A 14,135-nucleotide genomic window follows, 5' to 3' on the forward strand; every position below is an offset into this window, starting at 1 on the left:
GTTGTATATATGTTGTCCCTTTTCTTTTCCTGGTCTTTTACGACAGTATAATTAACTTGGCCTTTTCTAAAGGACTTTTTTTCTTGCTATTTTACCTCTGTAAAACTTTGCTGATGGGCTTTACTAGTATGAAAGTTGTTATAAGTATAGTAATCTGCCGTTTAATTAAACTGCATTGGACATGCGAGGCTGTGACATTGGCATGCCACTTGACACAGCGCAACTGAGCGAACTGAACACACAGCCGTCACTTGGAAGTTTTCTAACGGTCCCAAGGAGTAAGAGCAAGGTAAATAGTATAGGCAACTCCAATTTAATAGTTTATTTATACAATAGTTAAGTATATTTACTATTAACACCCGGTCTCACCACTCATACACAAATAACATTTTGGAGTCCGTGTTGTAGCCGGCTATAAATCTGTAGCCCGTTTTTTCTCTCTTTATCTTTTCTTCTCGATATATGGGTATAGCCGGCTTATAGCCTTCTATTGTACATGCTCTACAGGTAAGTTTTCAGTGGCGAGGGCCCACACGTGTGGGGTCTCACGCTCTCTCCCATCTCGTACCACGGACACGGAGACGAGAGAGAGAGAGTCAGAGAGACGTACGAAGGCTCGACACGAACTGTGAGAAACGTTGGGAGGGCTTGCTTTTTTTCCTTGCTCTCCGGGCTCCGTCCGTCCACCGCTTTGGCTGCCTCGGACACTGTGCCTTTTTTGCGGGCGTGTTTGTCGCTGTCCAAGGCCTCCTGCTACCTAACCCCATGCTACTTTATGGACTTGGAATAGTACGGGTAGGGATAGCTTGTGCTTGTGCACACAGCACGTCGTCCACAGACCAGTGTGGAAATTTCTCCACTGCACGCCTCCATGTGCCGCCTCGACCCGTCGACCGTGCCCGGTGCAACGGACGGCACATGCCGTATGCACACCCAGACCACGGCCGTTGTCTCTTCTCCCCGGATAAAACCACGGGAGGAGGTTTACGTTTTTCTCACGGATCAGTTCACTGGCCAGCCCCCTATAGCTCCTGCTCGCGGCGCGGCACGCGCGCGGCGTGGTGCCAACCAGATTACCGGAGCAAGGCGTGGCGTGCGCGGCTCCCCCCTCTTCCGGCAACGAATCCCGCGCCCCGATCTGGGACGGTGACGCTCTCGATCGGTCGGTTTCGCAACCGCTTCCGATCCGCTGCCCCCGTGCCCCCGCGGCCAGCATCGTCACGAGGGGAGCGAGCGAGACGCATCACATTGCACATGGCGCGCCGCGTCACGCTCGCATCTCACAATTCACATCACGTAAGTACGTGCCATGCATTAGAGCTAAGTGTAAATTAGTAGTACTCCGCTAATGACATGCCAACGCGTAATAACTGGGGCGTCGCGCGCGCATGATTTGAGTCGTTGACGGATGTCGCGCGCGCGCGGCGAGCATTCGGTCAACTGTTAATTAGGCCATGATACTATTCCCACGGCACATGAGTACTAATAAGGGCCTTGTTTAGTTTGAAAAAAAATAAGATTTAGTTGTCACATCGAATGTACGGATACATATTTGAAGTATTAAATGTAATCTAATAACAAAATAAATTACAATAAATTACATATTCCGTCAGGAAATTGTGAGATAAATTTATTAAGTCTAAGTAATCTATCATTAGTATTCCCTCCGTTTCACAATGTAAGACTTTCTAGCTTGTCCATATACATATAGATTAATGAATCTAAACACATACGTATGTCAAGATTCATTAACATCTAAATGAATGTGGGCAATATTAGAAAGTCTTACATTGTAAAATAGAGGAAGTAAATGTTTATTGTAGCACCATATTGTTAAATCATGGCGCGATTAGCTATGCTTAAAAGATTCGTCTTACAATTTACACGTAATATATGTAATTATTTTTTTTTACATTTAATACTTTATACATGTATCAAACATTCGATGTAATAACGTGAAAATTTTTGTTTGGGGAACTAAACAGGGCCTAAGCCACTACTACTGCTACTCCAGTAGATTGCAATGTGTACATGTATGAACATCATATCCAGGCAGCCGCGAAATGCGTCAAAACCCCCTCACGAAAAAAAAAAATGCGTCGAACCAAAGCCATGTACTGGCAAGTGGAGGGGGGGAACCATTGTTATCTCGCGTATCATCCAAGTAAAGTACAGATCAAGCACACTCTCCCCCCTCCTTTCTCCCTGTCTCCCAGTGAGTATTTTTATTCACATGGTTGATGGACAAAACGGACATGGTTTGACGATTAGAGGAGGTACAATAGCAGGCTATAAGAGCACCCGCAATAATAAAGTAAGATGCTCTCTATAAAATATGTACATCTCAGCAATAGACTAGATTAATAGTAAACTACCTCAATAGTATACCTACGTGGGTATCTATAGCTCTCTAATGTATTTCCTCGTTTTTCTCTATAGACTATCTCCATATTAGTAGACAGCTTTGCTCTCTCTCTTCATTTAATCTCTTCCAAGTAGAAAAATATGCTGACATGGATCTTTTGTAGAAAGCTTATAGATAACCATTGCGAGTGCCCTAAGCAAACTACAAATATATTTTAAGAAGATAAATAAGGAGAGAGAAGAGCATCGGGTTACAGATTTGTAGCCAGCTGGAGCACGGACTCCAAGACACAGTGTGTGTATGACAGGTGGGACCAGATATTAATAATGTGGTATGTAACTATTGTATGAATAAGCTATTAGATTGGCTATATATGAATTGGAGCTAGTAGTTGGCTATACTATTAAACTTGCTCTTAGCAGGCCTGCTTTTTGTTGTCAGGTAGTGAAGTACAGTAGTAACATTATCTATCGATCACGGTGTACGTAGCTCGGCGTTTTGTTGGGTGCATGTGCACCCCACTGCACGTTTGTACGGTACGGTACGTTCACCGATAGTTACTGCTATACAGTAAATAAATCTGCGTGTATCGTCCTACAGATTCGCCGAACAGCACATATCCCCCCTTGCGACGACTGGACGGTGGTGAGGGAAATTCCCAAATTACTCCAACATCCAGTTCCATCATCTCAACAGTCAACAGAGATCCCAAACGTAGTGTACAATGGAGATTATGTCTAAAGTTTTTTTCCAAACTTTCAACTTTCCATCACATCAAACATTTCATACACACACAACTTTTCTATCACATTGTACCAATTTCAACCAAACTTCCAAATTTCAGTGTGAACTAAACACAGCCCAGGCCAATTTCGAAGTTGACAGAATGACAGGTATATCAATTTGGAAATTATAAGGATATGCAACTTAAATATTCTTTGCTGTCAATGACAAATTTTATCCCCTGGTGTAGTGAGGGTGTGTTTAGTTCACACCAAAATTAAAAATTTGGTTAAAATTAGAACGATGTGATGGAAAAGTAGAAATTTGTGTGTATAGGAAAATTTTAATGTGATGAAAAAATTGAAAGTTTGAAGAAAAAATTTAGAACTAAACTCGGTCTCGGTTCAGACCGGCAATTGCTGACCTCCGATCATCCAACCTAGGGTCAAGAATCCCAACTTGGCTTCTAACACAAGTTGGCATACAACTTACTCCTTCCGTTTCACAATATAAGACTTTCTAGCATTGCTCGTATACATATAGATGTGTCTAGATTCATTAGAATCAGAATCTAGACATATCTATATGTATGCGAGCAATGCTAGAAAGTCTTACATTGTGAAACGGAGGGAGTACCTCCGATCGTCCGGCCTAGAGGCCGAGTTTAGTTCTAAACTTTTTTTTTAAAACTTTCAACTTTTCCATCGCATCAAAATTTTTCCTACACACATAAACTTTTAACTTTTCCGTCATATTGTTTCAATTTTAATCAAACTTTCAATTTTAGCGTGAAATAAACACATCCTGAGTTAGGTGTCAAATGTTGAGAGTTCAAGCCGATACTGGGGGTACAAAGAAATTAAAGTGATCCAACAACTTGGAATCCACCTCGTCGATCCTGTTCGGCCATTTCCGGCTCTCCCCCATTCCAATGCAAGAGATAGCGTGCACACGCACAGGTAGTACGTGTAACGGAATGGCACGCAAGCTCTTCACCCCTGAAGAGGCCCAAAAAAATAAGTATACTATTTATCTCAAAATATAAATTTTTTCTTAGATAAGATATATTCGAATTCTATAGATATGACTAAAGAGTTTCCGTTAAATATAATATTGTTATCTTCACCAAAAGATATATCATATTTAAATTTATAGTACTAGTATATATCAAATCCAACAGAATCATTTATATTTTGAGAGGGAGTACTCGGATTAGTATAACGTCGCAGGTACTGGTAAGCTCTGACGGAGTCATAAAAAAATAAATTTTAAAACTTCATTAAAATAACTGATTTTTCTGGTAGTCTATTTTAATATTAGCCTTTCGATCGATAATAATATATATATATTACATTTAAATATTTTTGTTGCGTTGTTAAGACGAGGCAATGGCCCTATTAGGACCAGTATAAACATCAAGCAGATCCACACATTACCCCCGTTTTTTGTTTCTTAGGGTGTGTTTAGTTCACGTTAAAATTGGAAATTTGATTGAAATTGGAACGATGTGATGGAAAAATTGGAAGTTTGAAGAAAAAGTTTAGAACTAAACTCAGCCTTAGGGTGTGTTTAGTTCACGTCAAAATTAAAAATTTGATTGAAATTGAAACGATGTGACGGAAAAATTGAAAGTTTGTTTTTTAGGAAAGTTTTGATGTGGTGAAAAATTGAAGGTTTGAAGAAAAAGTTGAGAAATAAACCAGGCCTTAGACTGTGTTTAGTTTCTAAAATTAGGGAAAAGTTTAGAGAAAGTTGGTAGTTTGAAAAAAAGTTAAAAGTTTATATGTGTAGAAAAATTTTAGATGTGATGTGATGTGATGGAAAGTTAGGAGTTAAAAAAAAAGTTTGGTGTGAAATAAACATAACCTTAATGAATTTCCTCCCATTCCAGAGTCTTCTTTTTCGGTGCTAGCTGGGACTGGGAGGCAGCACCGCAGGCTGCAGCACATGAAATCCGAAAAGGAACGGCTAGAATCGTCAAAAGGGAGTAAAGGTTAAACACGGGACAAGACAACATCGTTTTCTAGGCAGCTGACGAGCAATGCGATTGATGTCCTACTCGGCTACTCCTACGAATCAGGACAAGATCACTACCAGTGCAGTGCCGCCTCAGATGTTTGCCCCCAAGTGTAGAACAGTTTAGAAAAACGTCTAGGGTTTTTTCGGCTAGCTTTATAAGTTGATGGGCTAGATGATTTAAGTTCAAAGTCTCATCCCTTCTAATTATTTGGTATTAGATCATTCTTTTATATTCGCGTCATTTTTTGAAAAACAGTTTATATCCATTTGATAATTGGAGCAGTACGGTGCAACGGGTCGGCGAGGCGACTCCAAACCATAGCTATAGTGTTGATGAGTTTGATGACTATGGCATTGAAATTCTTGGCAATATAAGCTATAAGGGCACCCACAATGGTTATCTATAGGCTTTCTATAAGAGATCTATGTCAGTATATTTTTCTACTTGGAAGAGATTAAATGAAGAGAGAGAGCAAAGCTATCTACTAACCTGGAGATAGTCTATAGAGAAAAACGAGGCAATGGATTAGAGAGCTATAGATACCCATGTAGACATACTATTGAGGTGGTTTACTATTAATCTAGTCTATTGCTGAGATGTACATATTTTATAGAGAGCACTTTACTTTACCATTGTTTTATAGAGAGCACTTTATTTTACCATTGTGGGTGCTCTAATGTGTTGCAAAGATCTACTACTATTGTTGCTGATGGCGCCATGAGCACATGACTCCATTGATTTCGTAGTCACAATAAATGCTGGCTATTTCCCATGATACCCACTCCATTGCTTCGTGATGACAGCCTTCTTTTTTTCGATGCCATGACTCAGCTCTGATTAATGCATATATATATACGGCCTTTGAAACGCCATGTACTATATGGAAGTACAGCTCAAGTCGGTGGAAATCTTGGACACAAATATACACCGGGCTCTAAGGGCCTAAATAAAGGTCGCGTGCAGCGATGCGTATGTTCTCATAACATCCGGCTTTTCTTCGCGGTTTTCTTCTCCTGCATTTGAGCGAAAGGCATCGTCCTGCTCTTCTATCTGTTTATACTAGCAACCACTTTCTCGACTTTTCACACAAACTGATCAAAGGAGTAATAAGGTATCAAGCGAAGAATGCCAGTCTGTGTATAGCTTGATTAGATTACCAAGATCCTCCACCTGACACAGCAAGGCATAAACTCAACGTTAGGAGATGAAATGAAAAATATAATGAGCATATACATAAGCAAAAGTATGTTCCACCTGCTCCATCTGAAATTAGCTCTAGTTATTTCACAAAAAAAATATTTTGCATTACATACGCAACTTCTTTTTTTAAAAAAAAATTAGATCTATTGACCCAGCTTTGTTAGAAAGCCAAATAAAAACAGAGTTTTTACTTACAGGAGATTTGCTCCGGTACATCAAAAAGTATCTCAAGGTATCGATACCCTGAGATATCAAATAGTTTTCGATCGTTGGATCTAGCAATACCCATCTTGTCCAATTAGATCCAGCGATCGAAAATGATTTATTACCGTGAGTTACCAGTACCTCGAGGTACTTTTTATTGGACCGAAGCAAATTTCAACAAACAAACACTCCTATTGGCTCACTGACTGTAATATGGTTTGAAACGACTCACTGACTGTACCTAACCACGATGATTCTTTTAGATAATGGAAATGGTTTACATCCCAGCACATAACCATGATAATTAATGATTAACAATCTCTGCAATCTGTTAAATTCTCCCTGGGAAAATATGCAATCTCTTTTAGAAAGAACGGTCCGAATTTGAACAGGAACACTCTTTCTCCTTTGAGCATAATCTATTGGTGACTTGATAATTCCCACCATCCGATTCAGGATTCTGAAGCCGATACTGATTCTAGTCCGATGATAACGTTGTGGCTTACCAAATTTCACTATTAATAGACCTTCACTCCTACCGTGCCATAGCTGCATGTTGCCGCTGTCACAGATGAGTACCCCACGCACCGTGACCGAAACTACTTCCGCGGGGTAAGTCGAACTCCTGCTCAATTCTTTATTTTTCTTTTGTCTGATTGGTACTAACATGCTTACGTATGTCTCTAATAGGCCGACACCGCACGAGCTATCAATGCCGACATTAACTCGGTGGTATTCAGGTTGGACGCTGCCTTGCACTTGAGTTATGTTGAGCAGGGGATGACGTTTGACCGGATGCAGTCCAAGATGCGTGTCTTCTCCTGTCGCAGCGCCGTGGACGTGGTACCTCCACCAGTTCCAGCACCACCATGGCCACGAGCCAAACTAGGAGATACTTTGTTCCTCACAGCTTGCAGGATCTCCACCTGCTCAGACCCAGGAGCAGCCAATGGCCACACCAGTACCGGAGGGACGGGTAGGCCATGCTGTACCACCAGACCATCTGATGTACTCCCAAGGGCATGTTAGGGCGCAAGGTAGGAAGGATAGGGGTAAGAGGCTTCGGCAGTAGTGATCCACCTCTTCCAATCTTTTGCGCACTTTTCTTTTGGTTTCATGTCGTCGACACACTACAAAAACCTTACAACTACTTATACATACGACAACAAACTTTCGGCATGTGACGATTAGGTCCATTAGGTCGCACAGTAAACCACAGTGGACGAACACATTATCGGTACGCCGTAGAAACCTTACTACTGCTTACGCACACGGCAACATACTTTCGGCACGTGAAGATCGGGTCCATTAGGTCGCACAGTAAACCAAAGTATGTGGACACAATGCCAGCTCGAGTTGTCACGATCAACTTTCAGCACTGCATTGTCAGGTAAAAAGCCTGCTCGCGTGTGATTGTGTTGTCTCATGCGTGGTGACAATCGACTCTCGTCGCACTAGTTGCTCCACTATATATAGACAGACCTTAGTAAAATGGACAAGCCGAATACAAGCTCGCCATATTTTTTTTTTCACATTCCCACAGATCTAGAGAGAATGGAAGCTCCATTTCTTGAGCAACTTAACTGGCGAAGTGATCCTTTAGCCGGTCTGTTTCCACCATGGTGTGACCGCCCATTGTGCGCTTGCGGTGATCGATGCATACTCCAGACATCCCTCACGGTAGAACTTCGGGGGCAGGAGATTCTTCCAATGCCCAAACATTGATCAGGTATGATTCATTTGTTTCAAGTTCAATTAACTATACTCAATACATAAAATGCTAACTGGTTTCTACACAATCATAACATCTTTCGTAGACATACCGTATGGTGTGCAACTTCATTGAGTGGGTAGATACGGAGAACCCACATAACGACGGAACACGTCGATATTCACGTAGTGAAACAAGATCGGACAACCTCAGGCGAAAGGATGAGCACGAATGATGAATTGCTGAATAACCATTAGAATGGCAAGTAAATCCCCTGGGACTCCTCACATGGCAGAAGCATCCAAAGTGTCGTTGTGGGGACCATTGTCAGATGATAAGGTCCGTAAGATAACAAACTCTACGACAAAGTTGCTCCGTGTGTGTTAACATTGTCGAAGACAATTTCATCATATCATTCTTTTTTTCACTACCACTGTGTTAACAGTGAAATTTGGTAAGCCCCGAAGTAATCATCGGTCTAGAGTCAGTATCGGCTTCAGAATCCTGGAATCGGCTGATGGGAGTTGTCAAGTCGCCATAGCCGGATTCTTGCTATATTTGGTTAAGGAAATTAAGCTATTAAAGGAAAGCTTATCCAGAAGAGACCGAGTTCAAGGAGGATGCGGCATGGCAGTGTATCTATTAATTAGGAAAAGTCTGTTAGTTTCCTTTTTACCTTTAGGAAAGTGTGCTTAGTGTCATATAAGGACTTTATGTTTTCCTTTTATCTTTAGGAAAGTTTCTTTCTTGTTTAGCAAGTATTGTGTCTACCCATGGGTATAAATATGTACATATGGGGTCCTTGTAAACTATCTCTACGATCAATACAATTCGGCGCATCGCCACCTTTAACCTTTTCTACTTTTTCGACGAGTTTATTCTTGTCATGGTGGCTTGCATCGGCGGGGCTAGGGCTTCGACACTTCGATCTTGTAAGTGTAAGCACCTAATCTATCATATATGTTAGTTAATCTAGTCTTAATATCTCGATTTACTTATATCGGCTGCTATTCGCTTTAGGGTTAATGCCGATACCGGCTAAATCGCTTTACTAGATTAGATTAGCTAAGGTATCCACCACCCTTAGAATCAGTCGAGGGTTTGATTGTCTAGATATTATGTTTCTTTGCATACTCTGAGTTGCATCGACCTTAGTCGTGCTTAGAACCGTAATCTCTAGCCTGCCTTTCGATTGCCTATAAGGGTTTCATCGGGGTTTCAGCTGATGAGTTATCTAGACGTTGCATCAGGCTTACAAGGATTGCATATAGATTGGATTTAGCTGATGGAAACAGAGGTTTCACTGTTTAATCTAATCTTGTGGATTTTATGGCATTGGACCTCCAACCGATGTATGCTTTAACCTTAGGATCAATGCTTACTTTATCATACCATTGTTAGCAGATTGGTTTCTAATGGATTGGATTATATTGTTATTTATGTCCATCAGCCGATTGCCTATATATTCTTATTTGCTTAAGTGTCAGATTCTATATCAAACATACAGCCGATAGCTCAAAACCCTAACACTATTGGCTGGCATCGGCATTTGCTGGAACTACTCCATCGGCTTGTCAGCCGATCGGCTATTTGATCTGCTTTTTGTATATCTTGTCAATTGCTGGATCAAACTGACAGGCACGCCCACATCACATCAAGACTTGGACCTGCACTGGAGCTAAGCAGATTTCCTAGGCCGTTGCTGTTATCGATTCAGTCCGTGCCAACACAGTTCCGGTATAATAGGCCGAGCGCGGGTTTTTTATCAACACAGTTTTGGCACGCCCAGTGGGACAATAGTTTTGCACCCAACATGTATGAAGAGGAAGTCAATGCCAAGAAGGAGCAGTCTCCCAAGCCAATGGTTGAAACACTTCAAGATAAAGTAGATGAAGCAGTTCATCGTGCTTTGTTTGATCAATTTTGGAGTTTTGGCGCGTACATTGAAAGATTTGATCAAGAGAATGGTTGACTAGCTAATTATTCAAAGACACTAGCTCGGGGGGGGGGGGGGGACTGCAGAACAACGACAATATTGGCTCGGGGGGCAAGCACAGCAGTATCAGCATGATGGTTCATATCAATATCGACCAGAAGGAATTCAAAGACATCAGTATGGAGAAGATTTGGCCGATACAATTTCAAAGTTAATAGAGGAGTAGTTTGGACTTAAGCCCATGGAACAAACTTATGTGTATCAGCTACCATATCCTGAGTGGTTTGATAGGGTTCCATTGCGATACAAGGTTCCAGACCTCTCCAAGTTTTCAAGGCAAGATGATATATCTACAATGGAACATATCAGCCGATTCTTAGCGCAATGTGGGGAAGCATCGGCTGAGGAAGCTCTGAAAGTTAGATTTTTTTTCCACTATCTTTGACTAAATCGGTCTTCACATGGTTTTCTTCTTTACCATCAAATTCTATCAAAGGTTGGGCTGATCTAGAAGGAGAATCGACTATGGAATATATTCGAAGATTTCGTAATGTTTGCAGCCGATGTTACAGTTTGAGCCTAAGTGATGAGTAGCTAGCAGATCTTGCATTCCAAAGATTGTCAGCACCTATCAGAGATAGATTCTTTTGCGACGAGTTTGAAAGTCTGGCTCATCTAATGCAAACAATATCGGCTCATGAAAGTCGATTACAAGAAGTAGAGGAGGATCAATTTTGGAGTTATCAAGACCAAACAGAAGATAATTTTGAAGCATGAGTTCTCATACTCCAAAATTAGAGGGCATGTGTTAACAGTAAAATTTGGTAAGCCCCGAAGTAATCATCGGTCTAGATTCAGTATCGGCTTCAGAATCTAGGAATCGGCCGATGGGAGTCGTCAATTCGCCGTAGCCAGATTCTTGCCATATTTGGTTAAGGAAATTCATTTATTAAAGGAAAGCTTATCCAGAAGAGACCGAGTTCAAGGAGGATGCAGCATGGCAGTGTATCTATTAATTAGGAAAAGTCTGTTAGTTTTCTTTTTATCTTTAGGAAAGTATGTTTAGTGTCATATAAGGACTTTATGTTTTCTTTTTATCTTTAGGAAAGTTTCTTTCTTGTTTAGCAAGTATTGTGTCTACCCATGGGTATAAATATGTACACCCGGGGTCCATGTAAACTATCTCTACGATCAATACAATTCGGCGCATTGCCACCTTTTACCTTTTCTACTTTTTCGACGAGTTTATTCTTGTCATGGCGTCTTGCATCGGCGGGACTAGGGCTTCGACACTCTGATCTTGTAAGTGTAAGCACCTAATCTATCATATATCTTAGTTAATCTAGTCTTAGTATCTCGATTTACTTGTATCGGCTGCTATTTGCTTTAGGGTTAATGCCGGTATTGGCTAAGTCGCTCAAGGCCCTAACGCTATCGGCTGGTATCGGAATCGGCTGGAACTACTCCATCGGCTTGTCAGCCGATCGGCTTATATATCTACTGTTTGTATGTCTTGTCAGTTGCAGGATTAAACTGACTGGCACGACCGCATCTCATCAACCTTTGGTCCTGCACTGGAGCTAAGCAGATCTCCCGGGCCGTTGCTTTTATTGACTAAGTCCACGCCAACACAGATCCAGCACCATCGGCTAGGCGCGGGTTTTTCGATCAACACACTGAACACTACTTTCATGCACTTACCTATGTCATCTCTCCTAATAAAATTGTACAAAGAGAAGGACTAAGGAAATGTCAAATTGTAAAGTGAATCGATACGGTAAGAGATACTTCCACCAGTCAAAGAATAACGCAACCTGAGGCGACCACACAGTTCAACTAGTCATTGATGGAGTACGAATGTCGGGTACAATTTGCTAGCTTAGACTGAAAGAACAATCCATTAGGTCTACCTAAATGGTCCGAGCATTCAAAGTGCGGTTGTAGAGGTCGCTGCCAGATAGCTACCTCCTTTGCAGAAGAAACATGTGGAAGGAGATATTTTGTCTGCCCCAACGTAAATAACAACTTCGTTGTACGTCCAAGCCTTACATTTTTTCAATTTCGCTAACATTTGCATAATATTACTACCTTACTGGCTAACTTTATTTATTTCTTAGGTCAATCCAAGGATGTGCGGATTCACTTTGTGGATCGACAATGTCAATCCAACATATCATGGCGAAAAAATAACTGAGTCTAATAAAACATAAGTAGATTATCAACGATTAAAGGAGCACAAAAATACAATATGCGTTGAATGACGTAGAAGGGGTCGGTGGATAAGCTCAAGCTCAATTCGTCGAGACGGACAAATTCGTATTGTTTATCCATGGGACTTCTTAACTATCTTATCATAATAACGCAAATTCTATTGGTGTGCATGTGTATGCGTCCCGAATAGAAAAATAATGGCATTCTATCATTTCAATTTATAAATTGCTTTGTCGTCCTGCTGCGTTGTCTTCCTTATAAATTAAGTACATGATTATATTTTCGTAAATATTTTTGTAAATTATATCTTCAACTGTGTACATGATTCATCTTCAACTGTGTAAATTCGTATCGTTCATCCATAGAACTTCTTAACTATTTTATCATAATAACGCAGATTCTATTGATGTGCTGATGTATGCGTCACGAATAAAAAAATAATGGCATTCTATCGTTTTGATTTATAAATTCCCTTTGTTGTCCCACTGCGTTGTCTTCCTTATAAATTAAGTACATAATTTTATTTTTGTAAATATTTTTATAAATTCTATCTTCAACTGTGTATGTGATTCAGCCTATGCACAATTGTACAATGATTCAAATGTTTCCCTAACTTAAATTCAAATGATTCTATATGGATTATCATGAACACGTTTTCGGAGCTACTACCACGATTTTTGTAGAAACTGTCGACGAGTGATACTCGCGAACCGGATGAGTTGAGTGCTGGGGTACGTTGGAACGAGGGTCTACGTAGTATGATATCAAGCAGACAAAAGACAAGGATTATACTGGTTCAGGCCCCTGATCAGGTAATAGCCCTAGTCCAGTTTATATGAGATTTATGATGATGAGAACAGATTACAAAGAGAGTAGTCGAGACAGATGATACCGACGAGATCGTAGTCGAGGGTTTCGACGAGATCTCCCGGCGACTTGGCTCCGCGTACTCTGGCTTCGCAAACTATGGTGGGTGTGTTGGTGGTTGAATTGGATACCCCTCACTCCCCCTGAGGTCCCTTTTATACCGCGGATCATCTTGACCCCAAGAAAGACCTGAGGATATTTGAACTGGTATGGTATAACAGAAATTCTATCCCCTCCGAGTAAGACTTTGGAAATCACTTGACTCGTAGAGATATTTTCCATAATTTGAGACGGATTCCAAACGATATATACGGGAACAATCTGTGTACGTGAAGGTATACCTTACCAGTATATTCCAAGAATTGTAGGATAGAAGGTATGTCTTATCCGTAACCGTGACAGAAACTTTTATCTCAGTGCTTTTAGAAACCTTTAAAAATCAACTTTCTAATATTTAATTTACTAGCAGAATGCCCGTGCGTTGCAACGGGTGAAATCGCTTATAAATCGTGGCTTTTACCAACTTAATCTATGTACAATATTACATTATAAGAATAGCTTTAAAAGCCATGATGTTTGTTTTTTGTAGGCCTAAAAAGTTATTTCCATTAATTTAAAAAGATTTTGATTGTTAAATCATAGTAGGTTCTGATTATAACGGGGTAGGTTGATCAATAAACTCAGGGGGCACATAGGTAATTTTCTCAGAAGGAACATATAAATTCGTACGTGATCCAAATATATTTGAGAATAATTTTGATCTATGTCTTATCCTAGTTGTCTTGGTCGCTTCATCCCAATGGTGGAAATCGCTTAATAGTAAATGGTGGCACATATGAATATAGAGGCCGGGTTTCTATCTATTATTAAGAAACAATGTTTGAAAAATAATTGTGTT

The sequence above is a fragment of the Oryza glaberrima genome, chromosome 1 (assembly GCF_000147395.1).
Source record: "Oryza glaberrima chromosome 1, OglaRS2, whole genome shotgun sequence".
Taxonomy (NCBI): Eukaryota; Viridiplantae; Streptophyta; class Magnoliopsida; order Poales; family Poaceae; genus Oryza; species Oryza glaberrima.